The sequence below is a fragment of the Bidens hawaiensis genome, unplaced genomic scaffold (assembly GCF_021521415.1).
Source record: "Bidens hawaiensis isolate Kalapana, Puna unplaced genomic scaffold, B.hawaiensis_p1.1 tig00028985_1, whole genome shotgun sequence".
Classification (NCBI taxonomy): Eukaryota; Viridiplantae; Streptophyta; class Magnoliopsida; order Asterales; family Asteraceae; genus Bidens; species Bidens hawaiensis.
Window position 1 is genome coordinate 17,021 of NW_027494760.1, and position 27,611 is coordinate 44,631.

Sequence of the window (27,611 nt, forward strand, 5' to 3'; positions counted from 1 at the left end):
CTATTTTAAAACGTCTATAACTTTTTCATACAACATTTTTTTTCAGAATTTTTTTACCATAATAACAAGCGTTTTTTTTATATTGTTATATAAAAATAAAAAAAGTTGGTGGGTTTTTTATATTTTGTTATTTTGTTGTCCATTGTGTTTAATTGAGTTTTTTTATGCATCGTGTTATAAATTTTGGTCATTGTGTTTTTCAATTGGTACCCATATCAAAAATAAAAATTAAAAAAAGATTACATCATTGTGTCTTTTTGTTTGTCATTGTGTCTTTATGTTCAACATTTGTCTTTTTACTTATCATTGTGTTTTAATTATTGTGCTCTACATTAACTTAATTTGAGAAAAATAGTATTATGTTCATTGTGTATTACGCTCAAGTCATTGTGTAATATGTAGATTCCATTGTGTTTTACGTTTCAGGTCATTGTGTAATATGTAGATTCCATTGTGTTTTACGTTTCAGGTCATTGTGTTTTATGTATTTACCATTGTGTCTTACATTTCAGGCCATTGTGTTATATGCATACATTATTGTGTTTTACGTTTCAGGTTATTGTGTAACATGTATTCATCATTGTGTTTTATGTATTAGATAATTTTTTGGTATTTTTCATTATATTTACATATAATTACACAACGGTGTTATTAGTGTTTAAAAAAACACAATGATCAGTTGAAAGACACAATGATAAAAAAACACATTAACAAACAGAAAGACACAATAGTAAGCAAAAAAGACACAATGACGTATTTTTTTATTTTAATATAACAAAATAATACTCATACTAAAGATATAAAAACGTTTGTTATTATGGTGAATTTTATTTTTTTTAAAAATATCATATGAAAAAGTTATAGACGTTTAGAAATGATGAGAAAATTAACATATGACTTGCATGTGGAGAGAGAAAATATGTAATACCCCCACCCCCCGTCCCATTTTAAATGTCATAGGACCCAAACACACAAATTAAGAAATGTTTGATCATTTTATTTTATGAGCTGTAAAATGACAATAATGCCCTTTAAGTTATTATGGCTAAAAACCATTTTTCTTCCTTGTCTAAAAAATCAACTACTTTTTGGCTCTATTATATGTAATAGTAAGGGCATAATTGGAAATAGAATTTATATATATAGAAATGACAATTAAATTGGGACAACCAAAAATAGAAAAATAGACATTTAAAATGGGACGGAGGGAGTATTACTTTTATACCATTTTTCTTTTGGTCTCTACTTAACACATGTCAATTTATTATGGTTTCTCACACTTCTCATTTTTATTAACTTTTGTTGTATAACTCAACCCTTAGAAAGAATAGCTGGTAAATTAATTGGGGTGTATATAGCTAGAATTACTGTATGAATACTATTTTAATACATTTGGCAAAATAGGTAGATCGGATAAGTTGATAACGTACATGTCAAATTGGGTAAGATTTAGGTCATGACTGATTGTACGTATTAGATTTGTATGATCACTTTTGTACAACAAGGTCTTCATCTCATATTCACTTAATCACTTTGAATATTCATTTTCTTTACATGTGGCTAAACGGGTGAGTCGGGTAGGTGGGCTGATGGGTCAGGGTGACCCGCAAGTCTGTTTTTGTTATGTTCTTGAATTTAATGAGTATATAATGTGTCGAATATAATTGGAAAAAAAAGATCTATTAATACAACAGGATCTTATTATTTAAACAAAACATGTGAGAATTGGTTTGGGCCATGTGGTTCTTATTTGTTCAACTGCATGTCTGAATCACATGTCTGATTTTGCTGCTTCTTGTTGTTAATTGGTTGATCCAGCTTATCACACAATTTGATGTTTTAGAAACTTTTTAGGAAATTAATTCACACATCTTTTTTACCAACAAAATCACACTGTTACTTGTTACCAATCAATCAATCAATCAAGTCCTGTATATCCCACCACATAACACGCTATAGATAGGGTCAGGAGAGGGTGAGATGTATGTAAGTCTTTCGTCTCTCTATGAGAATAGAGAGGATGCTTTCAGAGAGACCCTCGACTGATAAAACTACATACAGGTAAACAGAGTAAACATGCATCCTACAGCAAATACATTTAGCAATATATAGATAGCAAACCACCAAATAGCAAGGAATCTGTAACCTACTAAGAATAGAACAAAAGAAGCAAAAGACAGCATCAAACAAAATATATGCATAAACACAAGGATCCAGGCTAGCCAACTAGACTCTAAATACACAGCTAAGCTAACTAGGTACATTCCCCTAAAAGTCGCTAACCTTAATCCTACGTCTCCACGAATCTCTATCCTTGACCATGTAACCTGCATAATTAGGTTTGAAACCAGTTGAACAAAAAAGAAACCGACCCGAGACTAAACCAATTAAGACTGCACCGAAAACCAAATTTGGTTTAAACTTAATGAATTTGGTACGGCATTACTAACGTATCAATTTGATTTAAAACCTGCGAATATATTAGACAGTATATGTGAATATCCCTTTGCAACATTATTACAAGTTTTTATTGTTGTCGATCGCATTAATACATACATATATATCGGTCAGCAATTTTTCATTAATACCCAATTAATTCATTTGGTCCATAACATAAATAGATAAATTTGGGACCAACGCAGCAATCTTAAATCAGATAAGGCAAACTAATTATTAACCAAAATTTCTTTCGATAGTCACTACATTGTTCGTGTAGGTTAATAAGAAAACCTTATTTTCATTTACACTTTTATAAAATTTATAAAATTGTTATAAATATATTAATATTATGGTTATCAATACCTAATATAGATTAGCTTTCTCTCAAAGTTTTTCAATCCTATATATACATATCATTGTATCTTATTGTGATACACACCGATTGAATAAAATCTCCATCTTTCTCCCTACATCTCTTTGTCATATTACTTGGCTATGAGGCTTGTTTCACAACACATTATCAGCACGAATTGCTTTTGAGTTGGATCGCGAATCTTAAGGTAAGTTTGTATTGTGTTATTAACATAGCATTGTTCTTTATTAATTCAAACATGATCCATATTGTAAGTAATGCAACACTAGGTTGCATGCGTCAGAGATTCGTCTTGGTTTTCTTCTAATTATATTGAGTCACATAATTTAATATTCGGTTATAATTCTTTTTGTGAGTTTATCGGAAATTTGGGAGAATTTGTGTATAACCTAAACTTAATTGGTTAAAAGAAAAGAAAAAAAACCGTAAAACACCAAAATAATCTAAAGCTTTGATTTAATCGTATTTTGATTTACCCAGTTTTCATATGATTAGTTCCAAGAATCATAATAATCAAGAATCAATTCCAAGCATTAAGTATCTATGATAAGTTTATAAAAATCAAGTTTGAATATACGACAGATTTTTTTTTAAAACTTTTATAGAATTATTCTATTACTGTGATTGAATTATAGTTAAATACAATAATCAATATTTCGAGCCCATTGTAAAATATATATATATATATATATATATATATATATATATATATATATATATATATATATATATATATATATTAAATCTATCAAACGGAGGTTTTTTATTTCATTAACTTTTAAAGCATAAATTAGATGCTTCGAATTTGGTATTATTATAGAAACTGTGATAATAAATTTATGAATTGTGTTCTAAATAAATCTTTACTTTAAAAACAATTATTATCAAACGTTATTATATGTTTCCTTTTTCTAAATAAAAGTTGTTTTATTTAACTGTTGTGTTGACGGCATATATCCGTCCCATTGACCTTCAAATTTTATTTGAGTTAAGATATTCAACTTTTAAAGCTATGATTATTATTATTCTTTAATAAAAATTTCAATTAAACTTGTTCTACAATTTTCTTTATATGATTTTGGTTATGCATGTTGAATAACAATATATTATTCAATATTAATGCAATATGATGTACTATGATTTCCGTTAGAATTATAATTTAATCCGTGAATAATCACATATTTGAATGCTAGACTGCTAGTAATAATTTGTAAAGAATCTTAAATTTATTTGAAATATTTAGTGGATTTTATATGCTTTAATGATTCTATAGAAATCAGTTTATTATAATCGTTAATTATAGTACCTATTTTAAATTAATTGATATTATTTGGAAATAGTTACTAAATATTTGTGTGTAAGATATATTTTTGATTAGTTATATGATGCTAAATTATACATAGATTATATACTTGCTTAGTTGTTTGTAAGTGATCGAAAAAAAAAGCTTATTTTAATAAGTTATAATAACTCGTTTATACGATGACATATTGTGTTATGTAATACCTTATGTTTATATGTGTGATTTATGTATATGGGAAGTACTAATCAAATAATTAAACCAAATGTATGGTTTATTTATCATATAAAAGAGTAGAAATATGCTTTACTATGACACCTGTAATGTCATATTCTTAAAAAATCTCATTATTGTTTTACAAAGGGTCATTGGATTTAAGACACACATGACTTACATGACTCAACCATGTCACTATTTCTCATTTTATATTATGTAGAGAGAAAGTTGTTTATAAAGACAACCTGGATAAAACATTTGCATTTGCCAAATCTTAAGTACGCTCCTAAAGTAGCAATATGAAGTGTTTGAGATGATTTCTTATTCTTGAGTTCAAGAAAGTTATAAAACCATGAAACTTGTTTGGTTTTACTTCATTCCGCGCATTGAATGTGATATATATAAATTATTGCAAAGGTAGTGATCTCAATCATAATTGTGCAAATTGTAATAATTGTCAACATGAGATCGATTATGGTCATATTAGTAATGAGATCGGCCATTGTAATTTTAATGATATTGATGCTAATAATGAGATTGACCACTACAAGTGGCAAAGTGATTGATCCTATATGAGATCAAAGTGTGGAAATACCAAAGTGAAATAACACGATCACTTGAAACGATAATACAATGTCATTTCATATTTATAGTCTTGCATTAAAGAAGTATACTACATATACGATCATAAACCTGAAGTTTATGGATCATGATTATCTAATGGCACGACCGCTTAGACCACACCGAGTCAATGATGTGAAATATATTTAGGAACCAAATGATTCTTCATAATACTTATACATGTATATTACTCTCAAGGAAAATCATTTATTTACCAACTCAATGAGGGAATGAATCCCTAGATGTTATGGAATTGAGAAATGGATACATATATCCTAACATGATACTATCTAGTGTTTTGAAAATCGATGCATCGTCTAAATGGTTATTAAGATCGCAACTTCATGTTTGCATGATTTATGGCTTAGCTAATAAGATAGCAAACATATTATTCCATATTGGTATATTTACATTATGTTATAATAATGAATTTTATTCCCAAGTTAATATTGATCATTGGAATAAGTGTTGAACTTCTAACAAATTGTTAAAGACGATTACTCAACGTCTATAATTGGTTACAAAGGCAATTATCACGAGAGCAAAGGTTCATGTTTGTATTTGAGTACATATGATTTTACATGTTTAAAAAACTAATTCACATCAAGCCAACAAGTTATGATACTTCCTCCCCATTTTAATTGGTTTTTGGTCAGTAGCCAAGTATTTATCATATAATATTATATATTGAAATTAATCCACCATAAGACACAAAGATGAGGCCACAAAGGAAGTTGGGAATGTATGCTGGTATTAAATATTATCTATGATTATATACTTAGAGTTATTAATGAGATATTTGTTTATGGCTCATTAGTTTTCACTTTAGTGAATCAACATTCCTAACATTAGGGGGGAGATATAAAGCAGTTAGAAAACGAATTAAATTGGAATGAATTATCACTGATCCTCAAACTAAATTATATGAACTAAAAGTTCAAAGGATAATTCATGTATAAAGATTAACGAATCATCTACCAGACGATTCACTGACCAAAAGAGAGTGTCTAACTAAGACACCTATACGAACTGCTAATGCTCCAATTAATAAATGTCCCAAAAGGACAAACACGTATTGATAATAAGTCTAACGCAAACGTGTAGCGTGGTAGACTGATCGGTTCCAAAGGTAAAATTTCCTCGAAAATTGGAGCAAGTAATGAAGATGGTCAAGTCGAGGTGCAATAAAAGGTCTCTTGAAAGAGATTAGACATGATGGTTCTTGAAGAACCTTAGGTACCTGAAAATAAAGAGCTCTTAATAAATTATATTGTATCATGTCTACAAAGATATATGGAATAGAAATAAAGTCGACGTCGTTATACTTTTATATATAATTATCACTTGAAATGATGATAATGAGGATCAAGATTCTAAATCTACCTATAAAATTATTGGCCAAAATGGAAAGACGCAAACAAGGCATAGTTGAATTCTCTAAATAACGGAAAGTTTGTTGGACCAGCACTCCGTACAACTAAAGTTGTAAAATGTGTTAGATACAAACGGGTATTGTATATGAGTTATGAAAATTAATCAAGTGATATAAGGCTGAAGTGATGGCATAAGAATTTTTGCAAAGACCCATGATTAATTATGAGGAGACACATTCTCTAATGGTGGAAGCAATGACTTTCCGATAACTAAACAGTCTGGTAATATAAAGAGCGAATTGATATGTGTCAAATAAATATTGTTATTCAGTTGATACTGAAAGTTTACAAGAAAATCTATGAAGGATTTGAATTATCAAATCATGTAAAGTAAGTTCTCGAGAACATAGTAATTGTTGTGTATAAAATCATGTTTGAATACTTTACGATTATTTAATAAGTTGAACATAAATGGAACTCCTGAAGAGTTTCCTAAGGTAGTTGAATACTTGAAAAGTTAATTGATGCATCTTTATGATGGAATTCTTGTGCATGAATTAGCATACACATAGAATGTAATGTACATGATGAGTACAATATCTCAATAAACAAAGAAATGGTACAATATGGATTTTGATATGTAATATAAAAATTGGTGTGTTAAATAGCAAGTTTATGCATCAAAAATCCTAAAAAATTGAATGCACATGCAAAATTTGTCAAGATGGAAAGAAGTCCATGATGGATTGGAAAATGCATAGACTTATTCTTATTATGTATGGGCTGAAAATAGTCGGATTGAGTGTGATACAAATTAAGAGATATTTTGATAAAGAGGGGGATAATTGGATATACTTAGCCATATTTTTATCAAAATTTCGTTCTTAAAAGTTCAATATACAGTTTTGTAGTGATTATGTAAACATCATCGAGAGAAACTGCCGAGCTTTTAGAGAGAGAATTTTTGAAAGACCTTTACACTTATGATTATTGCTCGACCGCAGTTTTAAGTATACGTGTAATTATATGTTTATCAATCCATCAACGTTATCTGGAAGATGTTGAGACATTTTACCATGGATTAATCCTTTGAGTATGTTAAAGGTTGTCCAACATTGCACACTATATCATTTCTTCTCACCGAATGAAACATTATTTGTTCGAAAGTACCATAATTAAATGCATATGTGCATTAACATGCCCTCTAGTTATACATATTTTTATTTACATTTATCAGCATGTGGCTAACCAGGATACATCGGAATGGGTTAACACGTATATTTCATGTATGAAAGATATGTGTTATATTTTACTAACCCATGAAAACAAGTTTTGTTAGTCTTGTTGATGCAGATAAACACAACAGGTGCATAGATACAAATTGATATGTTTAGCAGATGAAGCAATAGAAGTTTTCACATGAAGATAATACAACATTATTCAACTTGAGGATTCAATCGTTAAGGGACGAAGACGCAAATGATTGACTACAAAAGTTTTGGGCAACTTTCACAGAAGATCGATATTTACCATTTTAACGGATACATAAATCAGAGGGAGACAATACGCGCTGCACTCTTTTTCCCTTAGCTATGGTTTTGTCCCATTGGGTTTTCCTAGCAAGGTTTTTAATGAGGCAACATCTCCAAGCGTATTAAGTTGATAACCAAGAGGGAGTGTTATAAATATATTAATATTATGGTTATCAATACATAATATAGATTAGCTTTCTCCCCAAGTTTTTCAATCCTATATATACATCACATTGTACCCCTTTGTTATACACACCTAATTAATAAAATCTCTCCCTTTTCTCCCTACCATGTCTTCTCTTATTCTTTAGCTATTAGGCTTGTTTCACAACAAAAATGTTTTTAAAATGACAAAAATTATTAAATATTATCAAAAGATCCTACTAGCAATATGTGACAATTAATATAACTGATGTGCGAAAATATATATATAAATAAAACACAAGTCGCAACTAAGCTTTAAAAACCAAACAATCTATCCTAGTTCACACAAACGGCAAGTGTACCGATCGCGTATAGCACAGATAAGGAGAGTCCGGATATCGAACTCGAAGACACGTGAAAACGTTTATAATTACGAAACTCTAACCAAGACTCACCAACATATTTAATTAATTTATTTTAGAATTTATTTAACTACTTAACTTAACTGAATGAAAACTTTTGACAAAACTTTGAAAACTTTGATTTAAATTCAATGAATAAAGACGTCTACCTAGGAATGAATCATGTTGATAGTGTAGGCTCCTGGACGGATCGTACACGGGACGTCGCTAACAACGCAGGTGCGGAATCCCTGCGTGGGTAGATACGAGTGTAGAGTATGTAGAGATCGAACACGAAAGCAATAAACCAACCACGTTATATTAATAACAACCACGTGACCCGAGGTCACTGTTACAGACTATGACACGAACAAGTTCACTAAACAACTGAAACAAACCCTAAAATGACCAACTCCGTAAACTGTTCGCTGAACAGTATATAAACACGACAACTTCGCCACAGGCGAAGTTGTCAATAACTTCGCTGATTCAACAAGTTCGCCATAGCGAACTTGTTGACAACTTCGCGCTTTACATAAATAATCAAATTCAAAACATAATTACATTACAGACTCGATTACAAATGCTAGACTATGAACTACTGACACACATGTACCAACAGACTCCCCCTTGGCAGTAGCTTCATATCTTGATCTTCAAATCTTGAGTCTTGTAATCTTTCATCTCTACGCGTGCGCCCCTTCTCTAACACATACCGACACCACCCGTTGATATTTCCTAGCTTGATCCTTCCAAGCAGGAATGTAGAAGATCTTCTTCTCGTTGAGCACTTTCAGATCAGCCTTCGATAGATTAACAAGATGCATCGGGTCGTAAACCCGAAGTACTTCTTGTTCATCCTCATCTTCCATTACCGCCTCAGCTGTCTCACAATCCACGTACCACCATTTTAGATCTTTGAGCACGTCCTTGGGCATGAACTTCATCGGTACTTCTTTTAGGCACCGGATCGGTTTGTATTTCATAACCATCCAAGGTTTTCCATCAACTCTCAGACCTCTATCCTTGTCTTCGACAAGTTTTCCCTTTTGTGATTTCAGTAGCTCAAACTTTTTCTCTTTAACGCACTCTTTCCACACAATCTTCGCAATGATTCTAGCCATGTTGTCTTCGCTTCTGTTTATCAATCCCAATCTGGCTAAATCTTTTACTTCACATTCTGGCAGTGTGTTTAGAGATCTCAACTTTCTCTGGAAGTACTGAATACCATCGTACCTCTTGATCACAAAGAGCCGCAGCTGCTCGTCGTATAACCAGCAGATAATACCTTTCTTGGCTTCCGTGTATCCCTTAATATTGTAACTTTTTCTGAACATCTTAGGGACCGCCGGCTTCTTCGTCTTTACGAACCAGTGGGCACAACCCTCCTTCCATTTCGGTTGTTCCTCCCACTCAGCATCTTCCTCCACATTCTCGTCACACAAACCTGTTCTGTCAACCTCCGGAATCTCATGTTCCACGGAGTCATCCACAATCTCACCTTCTTCTAACATGTTTTCAACCGTAATCTGTTCTCCAATCCTCTCAATCTCATCCACTGGCAGCACATCATCTTCCATCATAAACTCATCATCCTCCTCATCCAACTCTTTCAATGCATCTATCACGTCTTCAACATCAGCATCATCATCAACTGCTACAACATCGTCACCAGCTGCATTTGTAGACTCCCCCTCAGTTGTGGAAGCCCCAAGAGCCTGAGAGGTTCTTGGCAGCTCACCACCTGCACCTTCTGGTGCATTGGGATCATCGTCATGATCTTCTCTTCGTTTCGTCCTCAACTCATCACCCCTACACGTCTTCTCCCCCTGAGATGCCAAGAATGCCTTGAAGGCATCTATTATTTTACCGTGTTCAACCAGGAGGGCTGCTTGTAGTCGATTGGATTCCACTAGGCTCTGAATGGTCTTTGTCTGATCAGCAACAATCCGCTCTAGTGATACCAATTGTAGGCTCCTGGACGGATCGTACACGGGACGTCGCTAACAACGCAGGTGCGGAATCCCTGCGTGGGTAGATACGAGTGTAGAGTATGTAGAGATCGAACACGAAAGCAATAAACCAACCACGTTATATTAATAACAACCACGTGACCCGAGGTCACTGTTACAGACTATGACACGAACAAGTTCACTAAACAACTGAAACAAACCCTAAAATGACCAACTCCGTAAACTGTTCGCTGAACAGTATATAAAAACGACAACTTCGCCACAGGCGAAGTTGTCAATAACTTCGCTGATTCAACAAGTTCGCCATAGCGAACTTGTTGACAACTTCGCGCTTTACATAAATAATCAAATTCAAAACATAATTACATTACAGACTCGATTACAAATGCTAGACTATGAACTACTGACACACATGTACCAACAGATAGAAATAACAGGACAATGGATTGAAAATACTCACGACACCAATTATAAAAGATGAGACAACTAAAACTTGTTTAAGAAAGTCAAATTACCTCTCAGTCTCTCTAACAATCTCTAACTTATCTTAGTTGATTTTAAAGAATAAACCGGAAAAACAATTATTAACGTGTTCAAATGACGACTCTCCTCTCGGTCTCATCGACACACTATCCTAATGGAGACAAATACCATGTCACCAAGGATAGAGGAACAATTTAACTTAACCCAAATTAAACCAACTAATTGCACATAAACACTCAAACTTGACAAGACAAAAACCCGCTCTCGCGCGGTCTTAATTCTAACAAGTAAAAGCAACGAGACAATATTATTTCTTATCACCTCTCGGTCTCAAAGAAGGTTTATTTTAACTGATTTTAGATGATTATATTACCCACTTATCCCTACGGTTGTACACCCCGCAAATAAACCCAAAACACCAAGTTAAGAGTCTAACAAGCAATCAATTAATCAAAACCAATTCAATTAACTAATGCAAGAGGATTATAAGTAATCAAACATAAAACACAGCCATCACACACAATCTAATTTATGGTTTAGTTAAACTTTACATCAATAATTCAAGTCTTGAACATTAACAATCCATTAAACAAGTCAAAACTACTCAACAATCATCTATCCTAGGTAGAACAAACAAATTTAGCTACTCATTGATTTTGGACAGCCATGCATACTCAAGAAAAACATCACAAACATCATCATAAACATAATCAAACTCATTCAAGATCCAAACAATATCAATAACAAGACAAACTATCAATCAATTGCAAAACAATTCAAAACAAAAGATCAATTCAACTAAATTAGGGTTCTTGAACAAAAAGTAAAGTTTATGAATGTTTTACTTAAGGTTTATGGCTGAAACAAACGATGTAAAAGGTCCCTAGCTGCTGCCCCAATGTTCCTCTTTCTTTTCCAGCCGCCAACAGCCTCAGCCGCCTCTTTCTTTCTTTTTTTTTCTTTCTTCTTTTCCGGCTGATGCTGTTTGCGATAGGAACTTAGGGTTTAGGTTAGGGTTCTTTTAATTTTCGGGATTAGTAGCTGAATAATGGCTGGAAACTTCATTAATCAACTTAATATAATATTATATAAGGCCTTTAAGATGTGGGCTTGGGTCGGGCCTTGACTTATAAGTTTGAAAGTTGAACAATTAAGCCTCTAAACTCTTCAATTTAACTCTTTTTTCCACCAAACTTCATAACCTACAAGAAAACAATCATCTTTGTAATATTAAGCATAAACAAACCATAAAACTTAATAATTAAACTAAAAAGCAATTAAAATATGATAAAAATGATACGGAAAGTAAGTGTGTTTCAATACACATCAAACATCCCCACACTTAAACCTTTTTCGTCCCTGAAAAAGATTTGACTCCAGTTGGATCAGAATCGGAAAATCAAAGTTAAATCAAACATATAGGTTATATTTTAAAGCTCAGAAAAACGCAAAAACCGCGATCATCGATATTGTTGTCCACCTAAACCCATGCTTTAATCTTTACCGGGACAAATAAGATCCGACAATAATATTACTTAGTGGTTTACACAATTAAGACCCGCTTATTCTCTGCTTTTACCGGACCAGACCACCCCAACTTGACTTAAACCTCAAAATTAGCAGAATTAAAACTTTGTTGCTCAATATTTATGAATAGTTAAGACGATCAAGGGTATTGTTTATCCACCTAAGCTTAAGCATCAAAGTCTACCAAGCAGCCATTAGATATGATTAAGGTTCATTTATTTATAGCCAGTGCTCCCCACAACATGACATACCCCCGTTATCAAGCAATACCCCAAATCCATAACCATAGGTGAGTATGCAAAATTTAGTCTGTAGGGCTTACATGTAGCGTGTCCCTTGTGGTCCGTTTCTTAATGGTAATGAGACGTGAGCAAGGGGACCCCACATGACTAACAGCGTGGATGATCAAGTCTGTAGTGTATTTGTACTTTCGTACGTTTTGTGATCATGTTTATAGAATTATAAGGGTTTGCTCTTTGGCTTTATTTTAAATATACACAACCCCACTTAGGAATTGTGAATACCCAGCTAAATAGATTGCATACAGACCCATGGTCTCCGGACCCAAAGCATCCCATCAATACAGGATTTAAGGTTATAAAACCATACGCCGATGAGGTGTAAAACACTAAACTAGCATTTTAAGATTTATATCACAGGCTACACGGCATACTCTAAAGTTAAACCTACCCAAGCATCATATGATAACGTATTCAAATTTTTAAAACTCATGATATTTCCACTTTTTCATACCAAAATTTGAGGCTTGAGTATGGCCCGACCTTTCATTGCTTATTTTCCACGGACAAAACGCTTTACCCACAAAAGATTTCCGTTTAACCGTTTTATCAAATTTGCCCTTTCATTTTCAAGGCTGAGCCTACGGACACATCCCAAGTTAAGTGCGTTTTCTTTGATTTATCTCATATTATTAGTAGTTTGAAAAACCGATTTCCGATAAATATCATCATCTCCCACTTTAATGCAACAGAAGCTAAAAACAAGGGACATAATAACTTTTTTTTTTCAACTTAGACATCGTACGAAAACGAAAAACGAGTGAAAAATTTTTTACTTTTAATTTTTTTTTTTTACAACTAAGTAAAATAAATTCCCATCCCCACACTTAGAACGAAATCGTCCTCGATGAGAACAAGGAATAGAAATAAAATAAAAATAAAACGTAAAGCATAAAATTAAAACTTGAAAGAAACGAAATTAAAATAGAGAACGGGTTACTCCCCTGGTTTAGATGCAAAATTCTTCATCAGCTGTGTATGATTCGAACGAACGACCATATAGCATTTCATTCGCGGCCGCAACCTCGGGTGAACCAGTTCCAAAACGCCATCAGAGCTACCATGCGCATAATAATACCTGTAACAACTCAAACTCGCTCGCATGTAGCGGCGTACAAAACAGAAAACAAAAACATAAGAAATAACATATTTTTGTGTTTTTGAATTTTTTTTTTTATTTTTTTGATTTTTTTATTAAATATTTATTTTTTTTGTTTTTTTTATGTTTTTATAAATAAAAATAAAAATAAAACAAATAAAAACAGATAATAAAGAGAATCATAATACAAACTCTACAACTCGGGCTGTCTCCCGAGTGATGCATCCATCACGACTATTCCTCGGTGAATGAGTCAAGGTAGAACACCTCGACTGTCTGATCAGTTATCGGCTCTCCTATGTAGTGCTTCAATCTATGGCTGTTCACCTTAAACTTCCCGCTTCGATCTTGTATCTCAATCGTGCCATACGGGAAAACCTCAGTGACCGTGAACGGTCCCGACCATCGGGATTTCAACTTTCCCGGAAATAACCTCAATCGTGAGTTATACAGTAAAACCTTATCCCCACACTTGAACTGCTTATTACCCTTCAATTACATGAATTAGAGGAGCTCCGGGATCACGCATATGCACAATCATTTCTGTATAAGGATCATACGAGCAAATACACTACAGACTTGATCATCCACGCTGTTAGTCATGTGGGGTCCCCTTGCTCGTGTCTCATTACCATTAAGAAACGGACAACAAGGGACACTCATGGCTAAACCGTTAAACAAGGCAATGCACTCATCCGTATCTTTCGTCGTTAGTAGGTTACCTCCTGCAGCTGTGTCGAGCATACTCTGAGTTGCGTACGTCACTCCGTTGTAGAACTTCTCAACAACCACCCAGTCTTGTAGGCCATGGTTTGGACATAACGCAAGTAGATTTTTGAACCTTTCCCACGCCTCGTAGAAGCTCTCGGTGTCCTCCATCTGGAAAGAATGAATCTGGTTACGCAAACGAGCGGCCTTAGCCGGAGGATCGTATTTTTCAAGAAATTGGGTCTGCATGGCAGCCCAAGTAGCAATGGATCCCTGTGGAAGGGACTCAAGCCACAGACTCGCATGATCAACGAGTGAGAACGGAAAGATTCGGAGTTTTATGGTGTCCTCGGATACGCCGGCAAGATGAAACGTGTCGCAGATACGTGCAATACGAGTGAGATGAGAATGCGGGTTCTCGTGGAGCAACCCGTGAAACTGAGCAGAATGAGCAATCGTGTTCAGAACGTTAGATGGAATCTGCCAAGTCGTTTGAACTCCTATAGCTGGTGGAGCAATGCTGGATCTCGCGCCAGCATCGACCGGACGGGCCCGGTCTGCAACTGTCCTCCTCGGTAGTGGATTCGCGTCGCCCATAATCCTATCCCTAATGACGGGTTCAGAAAAAGTAGGAGAAGAAAACGTATTACAGACGGATGTAGAAGAACTGGAAGACGGTTTTGTACGACGTCTCTCAAGAAGCTCTCTCTCTGATTCGGGAAATCCTTCAACTTCTGGTGGTCCTAGAGATCGAGTACGTCGCATACAACTATTAAAATAAATAAAAGAAATTATAATAAGCTAAACTATTTTAAACTAACAAACAAAACAATTAAGAAAGACAAGTAGTAAACAAGGCAAGTCTTAACTCGAGTCGTTCTTAATACGCCTCAAACCGTGTCCCCGGCAACGGCGCCAAAAACTAGATGTGCGAAAAAATATATATAAATAAAACACAAGTCGCAACTAAGCTTTAAAAATCAAACAATCTATCCTAGTTCACACAAACGGCAAGTGTACCGATCGCGTATAGCACAGATAAGGAGAGTCCGGATATCAAACTTGAAGACACGTGAAAACGTTTATAATTACGAAACTCTAACCAAGACTCACCAACATATTTAATTAATTTATTTTAGAATTTATTTAACTACTTAACTTAACTGAATGAAAACTTTTGACAAAACTTTGAAAACTTTGATTTAAATTCAATGAATAAAGACGTCTACCTAGGAATGAATCATGTTGATAGAAATAACAGGACAATGGATTGAAAATACTCACGACACCGATTATAAAAGATGAGACAACTAAAACTTGTTTAAGAAAGTCAAATTACCTCTCAGTCTCTCTAACAATCTCTAACTTATCTTAGTTGATTTTAAAGAATAAACCGGGAAAACAATTATTAACGTGTTCAAATGACGACTCTCCTCTCGGTCTCATCGACACACTATCCTAATGGAGACAAATACCATGTCATCAAGGATAGAGGAACAATTTAACTTAACCCAAATTAAACCAACTAATTGCACATAAACACTCAAACTTGACAAGACAAAAACCCGCTCTCGCGCGGTCCTAAATCTAACAAGTAAAAGCAACGAGACAATATTATTTCTTATCACCTCTCGGTCTCAAAGAAGGTGTATTTTAACTGATTTTAGATGATTATATTACCCACTTATCCCTACGGTTGTACACCCCGCAAATAAACCCAAAACACCAAGTTAAGAGTCTAACAAGCAATCAATTAATCAAAACCAATTCAATTAACTAATGCAAGAGGATTATAAGTAATCAAACATAAAACACAGCCATCACACACAATCTAATTTATGGTTTAGTTAAACTTTACATCAATAATTCAAGTCTTGAACATTAACAATCCATTAAACAAGTCAAAACTACTCAACAATCATCTATCCTAGGTAGAACAAACAAATTTAGCTACTCATTGATTTTGGACAGCCATGCATACTCAAGAAAAACATCACAAACATCATCATAAACATAATCAAACTCATTCAAGATCCAAACAATATCAATAACAAGACAAACTATCAATCAATTGCAAAACAATTCAAAACAAAAGATCAATTCAACTAAATTAGGGTTCTTGAACAAAAAGTAAAGTTTATGAATGTTTTACTTAAGGTTTATGGCTGAAACAAACGATGTAAAAGGTCCCTAGCTGCTGCCCCGATGTTCCTCTTTCTTTTCCAGCCGCCAACAGCCTCAGCCGCCTCTTTCTTTCTTTTTTTTCTTTCTTCTTTTCCGGCTGATGCTGTTTGCGATCGGAACTTAGGGTTTAGGTTAGGGTTCTTTTAATTTTCGGGATAAGTAGCTGAATAATGGCTGGAAACTTCATTAATCAACTTAATATAATATTATATAAGGCCTTTAAGATGTGGGCTTGGTTCGGGCCTTGACTTATAAGTTTGAAAGTTGAACAATTAAGCCTCTAAACTCTTCAATTTAACTCTTTTTCCACCAAACTTCATAACCTACAAGAAAACAATCATCTTTGTAATATTAAGCATAAACAAACCATAAAACTTAATAATTAAACTAAAAAGCAATTAAAATATGATAAAAATGATACGGAAAGTAAGTGTGTTTCGCTACACATCAATAACGTGTTTCACAAAATAACTAGAAAAAATCAAATTCAAAAGCAGATGCCATGCATTGATTTCAGGGGGCCGACAACGTACGATGCATTGATTTCTAATTGGGGCAATGCCAAAAATTGTATACGTGTAATTTTTTCAACAACCAAACATGTTGATGACTATAGGAATGTCGAAATTCCCGAGTCTCATTTAACAACGGAAGGGAAAGAAAAAGAGAGGAAAATATAAAAAAAATCATGTTCCAGATATTTGTTAAGAAAGAAATGGGAGGAGAAATGAGGAAAAAGACTAAAAAATTTAAGCATATTATCATCCTTCCAAATTAGAGAGATTAGGAGAGAAAATATTTGTGTCTAATTATAACTTTTATGAATTCCTAAATTACTCTTATATCTAACTCCATGTAATAGTTTATTTAAAGTGTATAATAGGACAATTGTATCTATCTTTTCTTTTCCTCTTATCTCAGGAACACCTAAAATGTTTAATTTTCTTTCTTTTCATTTTCTTTTCATTAAACTCAGGAACACGAAATAAAATCACACATTTTTCTTCCACTAGCTTTCTTTCTTGTCATAATTCCCCTCTCCCCCCCGGTTAAATGCGACTCGGGAACATAGCGTTAGAGTGTGGACACTTGGGAAAGTTATGGCATTTTTTTTAAATAGTAGGTTTAATATAAAAAAATGATTTTTAGGTCTTGGATAATAGAGCAAATGGTATTTAGGCATCCAGCTATCATGTGATATGCCTTGGTAAACTAAAGTCAAAGTTAGTTACAAGTAGGATAAGTCTAGGGGGGCTTATAGTCATTCATCTAAAGATGTTATAAGATGAATAGTGAAGTTAATTAAAATTTTTTACACAACTTGTGTAACTAGAATGTGACATTCGTCATTTTCGATTTAACTTGCATTTATATTTGTATCAAAAACCAACCCGTTTTGATCTTTCGGATTCATCGTTAAATGTTGGATTTTATGTTCGCTTATGTTTCACAAATGTCGGGTCAAGAAAACATCCTTTTTGGTACGTTAAAACACCTATTTATGATGAAAAACGACTTAAAACAAACTTTAGGGACTATTATTGTCAATTATCAAAAGCTTGTTTAACCATTTTATCCAATCACATGCAATTTTACTCCAAATGAATAAACCATGCTTCTACCACTATAAAAACAATGTCATATGCACCATTTTGGTTGCTCTTTCTTCTCCAAATTCTCTCTCAATCTAAGATCCAAGTATCAATTATTCAAGTTCTTATAGTTTGACTCTTCAAGGTCAAACTAATACTAATCTTTTTTTTCTAACTAATTCTTGTTACTTAAAGCTTGATGTTGCAACATATATATAATATACACCCCTAGTTTCCTTCGCTTTTACTTCTCCGGTCACGGTCGGTTGAAGTGTCGTGCTACAAGGCAAGGCTACATGGAGGACTATTATAGTCCTTGATAAATACTTTAAGTTATGCTTTAATTTTGTTTATGCTTATTAATATTGTTTAGTTGTTACTTACTTTTAGTTTCCAAATCATTTTTTTAATAGTTCCATGGTATTGGGTATGTGGCCACAATTTTCAGTTTCATCCCGATTCAAGAGCCGAACCAAAACTGAACTTTTGTTTAATACTTTATTATTAACATATTGTATGAAAGATTTGAGTATTATTATTTTTAAGTTTATTTTAGTGAGTTCTATGATATTGGATATGTGGCCACCATTTTCGGTTTCATTTCTGTCACACCCCAATCTATGGCGGAAATGCTGGGGCGCGAACTGATTGTCACAGCTCTCAAGGTTACTATCATGCACAATATAAGTTTCAATATCTATTTAATAATTTCAAATAAAACAAATATTCATTACAATATCCCAATAACAAATAAGACATCAAACAATTATAAAATCTTATATAATATTGTCTCAATTAATTTCTTCTAGCATAAATCCTTAAGTGATATTCTAACTTCAATTACTTCACGTCAAACGATAACCTGCATATGCGTTGAAAATAAAGTAGTTTTGTCAACACAAGGTTGAGTGAGCAACACACCAGTTTAAATGTTCATATAGAAAATAAGTATTTGCAACAAGTCATATGAGAATAACAAATTAACCAAATGAGCAAGTATAACTGAGATGTCGAGAAGCACAAAGCTATAACGACTGGCGTATGATCATTCTAGACTGATATTATGTTGGACCTATCCGAATGCGAAAGCATATAAGCACATAAACAAGTAAAGTATAAGTTGTTAACACATAAGACAAAGTTGCAGTTTTGTGTATGATTATATATATGAAATATAATTTACGCATATGTCCCCAAAACGTGAGAAACAAGTAAAATAGGGGAATGTGGTACTCACCTCAAAGACGAACAAAATTAATCAAGATAACGAGAATGCGGGAAATCACAAGCGAATGTTAAAGCCTAATGAGGAAACAAAGAGAAAATGGATACGCTAAGTAAAGTACAAGGTGGAGTATGACAACTCGATAACCATTAATATGATAATACTATAATAATATAATATTTTATATAAGGATTTATTATATAAAATAATTCGTTTGATTTATGAAAACATATCTTGATAAATATTATTTTTGGTTTTATAAATGTATATAAAATTAATTTACTTGATTTATATATATATGCTTATATGTATATACATGAAGGAAACGCGAGTTCAACAAGTATTATAAAGTCGGTTTTCGTTAAAATAGTTTTAATTAATTATTATTATTATAAATATACTTCATAAAGATGTTTTTAAAATATTTAACAAAAATAAACAACAAAATCGGGGTGGCAGGGGTCGAACCTGCGACCTGCCCCCTGAGATTCATCTGTTTTAACCAGCTGGGCTACCCAGCATATGCAAAGTAAGACCAGAACTAAAACTTTATAAACAGAAGCAGATTGAACAAAGTTGCTTATAAACCCTAACAATTTCAATTGAGCCAAATCTGTTAATGTTAATCAAATTAGCCTTAGGGCTTTTGTTTAGTACTGTATCGCGATCATAATGCATAATTATTATACCTCAGACGAAAAACGAAGATGTTTTAATTGCTTCCAACACTTGACAGCCACGAGGATTAACGAAGAAACAAGAACACGGAAGAGGTAATGTAATTAGTTATGGGTTATAGATGGCGATGGGTAAGGGGTGCTAATGGATAACAATTGCTTAAAACACGATCGTTTATATAAGAATTAAATTTTAGGGTTTGCTTAACGTATTTTTGGGAGATTGGAACAAGGAGGCCGCAAATTATCAATTATCCGCGTCATGGAGACGAATATACAACGAATATGCTTATTTCCATATTGAATTCGAAGTTTAAGCGCGTTTTGATCGTTAATTGAGGGATACGGGTCGCGCTAAGGGTAATTGGGTCAAGTTCGGGGCTGGTCCAATGAGGTTAGTTGGTTAAGGTTCGGTTTTGAATTTAAAATAATATAAATATTATTATTATTTAAATAGAATTTGCAAACAGACCCCTATGTTTTGAGTGTGGAATCAAAAGTAGGTAAATGTTTTAGTTTGGGGTAAAAAAATTATCAAATCTTGTAAGTTAAATTATTAAATAATAAGGGAAAAATTAAAAATTACCCAAATCATTAAAATGGGTCGGGTTATTTAGTAAAATATAAATCCAGTAAGCCCGAGTTGATACAGTCTCCCCTACTTTAGGGAATTTTGTCCCGAAATTAAGAAATACTATAGCAACAAAAATAAAAATACATAATACGGAACTTTAGACAGTTGAATTAACGCTCCAAATGAAAATCCGATAAGGGCACTTATATATAGGATGTACCAGCGGCGTATCCACCATGTCTTTATCATTTTTACATTTGTACCGTTATCTCAACTACTTACGGTTCTATTATGACATACAACTGTTCGAATCATGATTTTCATGCGAGGACTTTGGTAATTATGTAAGCATTCATAATTACTTAGATTGTAGGATCGTCCACATGACTCATCCCATTGTGTGGGTTACAAAACGTTTAAGTAAAACATGATTTTTGAGGGAACAAAATTTTAAAGAAGTTTTAAATTTTAAAACATCAATGTATAAAATGATTCCAAAAGTTGCAATGGGATTTTATTAAGACATCGCAAAATTATAAGTATTTGAAAAAGGTATCACTTATGAATGTAAATAAATAAGATAAGAGTAAACTTGAATAAACAATCTATTGAACCAAAAAAGAACTTTATTCATGAGATAGATTATAAAAGATAAATAATTCAAATGAGAAATAATCCAAAGCGTTACAATAATTAAGAAAAAGACAAATCAAGATAGATAAAGTGAACGACAAAAGTCTTCACGGTCATTGAGTATCTTAATTGGCTTGACTTGAAGCACCATGAGGAGTTGCATGGGTAGGAGCAGTTGAGGTAGACTGGCTTGGAATAACTTGAATAGGTTGAGCTTGCATAGCAGGGGCTTGAGCAAAGTAGGCTTCGTACACTTGAGCTTGTGGGGGGGTGGGGGGGGGGGGGGCTTGATAGTATTGGGTTAGGCAATGTTGACTTGGATTGATGGGAGGAGCTTGAAGAACATGAGGTGGTTGAGTTTGAACTTGGTGAGCATAGGTCAAGTAGCCGGGTGTAGTCATGGTTTAGGCTTGATGGGCAAGAAAGAGTTGAGGGCACATGTCACGAATATGGTTTGGGTCTCCGCAATTATAGCATGCACGGTTAAAAGGAGCACCTGGTTGAGCACATGAGGTGGCTTGTGCGCTAAGTGGTACACGACAAGTATTAGCAAGGTGGCCGTAAAGGTTGCATTGAGTACAAAATCGACAAGGGGTTTGGGGAGAGTGATGAAAGCTACACTTGGCACATAGGGGATGAGGACCAAGGTAAGTCTTCTTGTTTGGGACATTTTGGTTTTGATTAGGAGGAGGTTGGTTATTGGGTTGGTTAACGGCATAGGCTTTACGCTTGTTGTAATGGTTGTTGCTGCGGTGATTGTTGTTGGAAGGCTTAGTCTCATCTTCAGTATCAGAAGAGGAGTCGGCCTTAGTCTTTTCGGGAGTAGGCTTGGAATCCTTGCGAGTCAAGGTTCCATACCTAACATGACTATCGATGAGAGAGACAGCTAGGTCCATCGCCTCACCAATGGTTAACGGGTCACGACTCATCACGGCACCACGGAAAATGATCGGAAGACCGTGAATGTACTTCTGAATACCGCGAGTCTCGGGGGTTATCAAATGGGGCTCAATACGGCTAAGCTCGCGAAACCGGTTAGAGTAGGCGGAGTTATCCCCACCAATCTGCTTAAGTTCACAGAATTTGGCTTTAAGTCTCTGCAGCTCATGTTCCGAGCAAAACTTTTTCTTCATTGCTTCCTTAAGTTCCTCCCAAGGCATGGATACAACCAAGTCAGACCCTTGGTCATTCCTCAGAGCATTCCACCAGATTAAAGCTCGACCCTCGAACTTGCTCTAGGCTAACTTAGTCCGTTTGGCGTCCGGGCATTCACAGTGGATGAAAATATTTTCCATCTCTTAAAACCATTGCAACAATTTGGTGGCGTTTTCCTCACCAAGAAAGGATGGGGGTTTAGTGCTCAGGAAGTTGCGAAAATCAGAATTGTTCTGTGCGGCCGAAGTAGCAGATCCATTGGAGTTGAGGCTTTGGATTTGAGTGATGATTGTGGGCATAGCTTCAGCAAATTCCTTCGTGATTCTAGCAGCCAAGGGGCGATCATGAGAACTAGAGGAACATTGATGACGATGATTGTTTCTTAGAGACGACATTCTATAGGGATAAAAAATGAGGATATATAAGGTGAAGGATAATTTAAGGAAATCATAAGAATAGTTAGATGTTAAATTATGTGCAAATAATAATGTTGTCTTAAGAAGTAAGGGGAATTGCACCACAAAGATTAAGTGTAAAAGATTATAAGATGAGGGGGTACATTGCGTAAATATTTGTTAAATGATGTAGTCAATAAGTTTAATGCGTGGTGACTGCATGAGGAGTTAAGTCAGTTTAAAATCTAGATTATTAAGTTTTCAATAAATTAATGAAATATAACTTGTGGATGTTGGCCTCCCATGAGCTTTCTATGGCAATTTGAATGGCCCAACGAACTAACGAATTAAAACTAAGTTTGATAGCCTATGAGTGTTACATTGAAATTTGATTGTCCCAACTAATTAACGAATTAACATTGAAATGAAGTTTGTCGGCCCAATGAGCGTTACACGGCGTTTTAACCGACCAAACTAAATAACGAACTATCGAAATAAATATGGGTAGTCGGAGTATCTTGTGAATCATCACGTTTGATTACTCCAACAAAAATACGAAAACAAGTTAAGAAATGGATAGTATGAGTGCCCAATGATTCCATGGATTTTTCACCCAACTAACCATTTAAAATAACGGAACACAACAATCGGAAAAACCGAGTTTAGCCATAAACCACCGTGAATTCGGTTTAAAAAAATATTATAGGGATGCAACCACTAATGTGGTCACGGTTGACAGCTTAGGGTGTCGGTCATATGGCATTTATGGGTCTCGTTCGGGTCCATAGGGTTGAGTACTGTGGTCAGGTTAGGCCTGGATTTGGGCCTGTGCAAGCTGTGCAGCTGCACAGGGCCCAATTCCAATAAGGGCCCATGCATTTTTTAAATATAAGCCCACAGATTCAAAAGACCAATAAAAAAGGTACATAGATATTTAATTGGGCTTGGCCCGAACTTAAATGCATGGCGGCTGGGAGAGTGGGGTGGTGGCTGATCCATTTTTCAAACTAATTTATTATTCTTTAAAATACATTATATATATTTAGTTATTAATTGTAACTATATTTTCTACAAAGTAAGTATTTGCTATAATGAATTGTTTTTAAACTAAAAATTAGAGCTTTACAAAATCACATTAACTAAATAATTAAGATTATTATTTTCGTTAAAGTCTCCTAAATTTATAAATATTAATTATTACTAGTAAATGATTATTTAAATAAATAAGGAACTCATATTAAATGTATTCAATTATGCCTTTGTTGAAGATAAAAAAAACTTTTATAAATTATTTTGATTATACTTTTTTATAAAAAATAATTGGTAGAATATTATTAAACATGGTTTTGAAAGATGATAAACCATAACCATTATATAAATATTAAGATGAAATAATTTATAAAACAGTGTCTTAAACTCAAAAACCTTTAGTGTTGGTCAGAGTCTTACGAATCGTGTAATAATAAAATAATCCAATTCGCTACAATAGTTTTGTTTTGGTTGCGTCGTATCTTGTTGTCCGCTTACTTGCTTCTTTGTAATTGGATATTTTTTATTGCAAGATAAGTTTTTGTGCGTAAAAAATACTGATATGTTATAACACTTATCATTCTACTACCGATTACTTGTATATATATGTGTTTATATAGGGCCCATTTCTTTACTTGCACAGGGCCTAAAAAGGCCAACACTTTTTCAGGGACGGCCCTGGGTCAGGTTATCACCCAGGTAAGGAATAACGTCTTACCTTTGGTTCTTGGAAACGTTTTGCCAATGCCCAACTCACAGTTTCTCTTCCCCTTTTATTTATCGTAGGGACATGCCACATAACCTAGCCCTAAGGTGAACGAGTGAAAACAACAGGTGGGAATTCTTAAGGAATTTCCCGAAAATGAAAGCAATCTAATTTTTGAAAAGTTTCCTTTGAATTTTGAGGCATAGCCTCGGATTTTGTGTGTGTGCATAACAATACAATAATAAATAATTATCTAGGAAAGCTGTAAATAATTTAAAATTGAACACATAAAGGTAAACAGATAAGCACGTATGGGGCTGCTATATATTATAGGGATGCAACCACTAATGTGGTCATGGTTGATACCTTAGGGTGTCAGTCATATGGCATTTATGGGTCTCGTTCGAGTCTATAGGGTTGAGTACTGTGGTCAGGTTATCACCCAGGTAAGGAATAACGTCTTACCTTTGGTTCTTGGAACCGTTTTGCCAATGCCCAACTCACAGTTTCTCTTCCCCTTTCATTTATCGTAGGGACATTCCACATAACCTAGCCCTAAGGTGAACGAGTGAAAACAACAGGTGGGAATTCTTAAGGAATTTCCCGAAAATGAAAGCAATCTAATTTTTGAAAAGTTTCCTTTGAATTTTGAGGCATAGCCTCGGAGTTTGTGTGTGTGCATAACAATACAATAATAAATAATTATCTAGGAAAGCTGTAAATAATTTAAAATTGAACCCATAAAGGTAAACAGATAAGCACGTATGGGGCTCCTAAACATATGTCCAAGGCAATATCTAACGACCTATCTTAAACCTTCGGCTCTGATACCAATCTGTCACACCCCAACCTATGGCGGAAATGCTGGGGCGCGAACTGATTGTCACAGCTCTCAAGGTTACTATCATGCACAATATAAGTTTCAATATCTATTTAATAATTTCAAATAAAACAAATATTCATTATAATATCCCAAAAACAAATAAGACATCAAACAATTATAAAATCTTATTTAATATTGTCTCAATTAATTTCTTCTAGCATAAATCCTTAAGTGATCTTCTAACTTCAATTACTTCACGTCAAATGATAACCTGCATATGGGCCGAAAATAAAGTAGTTTTGTCAACACAAGGTTGAGTGAGCAACACATCAGTTTAAATGTTCATATAGAAAATAAGTATTTGCAACAAGTCATATAAGAATAACAACTTAACCAAATGAGCAAGTATAACTGAGATGTCGAGAAGCACAAAGTTATAACGACTGGCGTATGATCATTCTAGACTGAGATTATTTTGGACCTCTCCGAATGCGAAAGCATATAAGCACATAAACAAGTAAAGTATAAGTTGTTAACACATAAGACAAATTTGCAGTTTTGTGTACAAATATATATATATATATATATATATATATATATATATATACGGAATATAATTGACGTATATATCCTCAAAACGTGAGAAAACAAGTAAAATAGGGGAATGTGGTACTCACCTCAAAGACGAACAAAAGTGATCAAGATAATGAGAATGCGGGAAATCACAAGCGAATGTTAAAGCCTAATGAGGAAACAAAGAGCAAACGAATACGCTAAATAAAGTACAAGGTAGAGTATGACAACTCGATAACCATTAATATGATAATATTTTAATAATATAATATTATATATAAGGATTTATTATATAAAATAATTGGTTTGATTTATGAAAACATATCTTGATAAATATTATTTTTGGTTTTATATATGTATATAAAATTAATTTACTTGATTTTTATATATATCAAAACATTAATTTTAAGCTTTTCTATACTTATATATATATATATATATATATATATATATATATATATATATATATGCTTATATGTATATACACGAAGGAAAATCGAGTTCAACAAGTATTATCAAGTCGGTTTTCATTAAAATAGTTTTAATTATTATTATTATTATTAATATACTTCATAAAGATGTTTTTAAAATATTTAACAAAAATAAACAACAAAATCGGGGTGACAGGGGGTCGCCCGCGACCTGCCCCCTGAGATTCATCTGTTTTAACCAGCTGGGCTACCCAATACATGCAAAAAAAACCAGAACTAAAACTTTATAAACAGAAGCAGATTGAACAAAGTTGCTTATAAACCATAACAATTTCAATTGAGCCAAATCTGTTAATGATAATCAAATTAGCCTTGCGGCTTTTGTTTAGTATTGTATCCCGATCATAATGCATAATTATTATACCTCAGACGACAAACGAAGATGGTTTAATTGCTTCCAACACTTGACGACCACGAGGGTTAACGAACAAGAAAGGACACGGCAGAGGTAATGTAATTAGTTATAGGGTTATAGATGGCGATGGGTGAGAGGTGATAATGGATGCAATAATTGCATAAAACATGATCGTTTATATTAGAATCAAATTTTAGGGTTTGCTTAACGTATTTGGGAGACTAGAACAAGAACGCCGCAAATTCTCAATTATCTGCGTCATGGAGCCGAATATACAACGAATATGCTTATTTCCATATTGAATTCGAAGATTAAACGCATTTTGATCGTTAATTGAGGGATACAGGTCGCGCTAAGGGTAATTGGGTTGGGTTCGGGGCTGGTCCAACCATGTTAGTTGGTTAGGGTTGGGTTTTTAATTTAAAATAATATAAATATTATTAATATTTAAATAGAATTTGCAAACAGACCCCCATGCTTTGAGTGTGGAATCAAAAGTAGGTAAATGTTTTAGTTTAGGGTAAAAAATTATCAAATCTTGTAACTTAAATTATTAAATAATGAGGGAAAAATTAAAAATTACCCAAATCATTAAAATGGGTGGGGTTATTTAGTAAAATATAAATATGGTAAGCCCGAGTTGTTATAATTTCGTGTCAAGGGCCGAACCAAAACCGAACTCTTGTTTAAATGCTTTATATTTAAAATGAT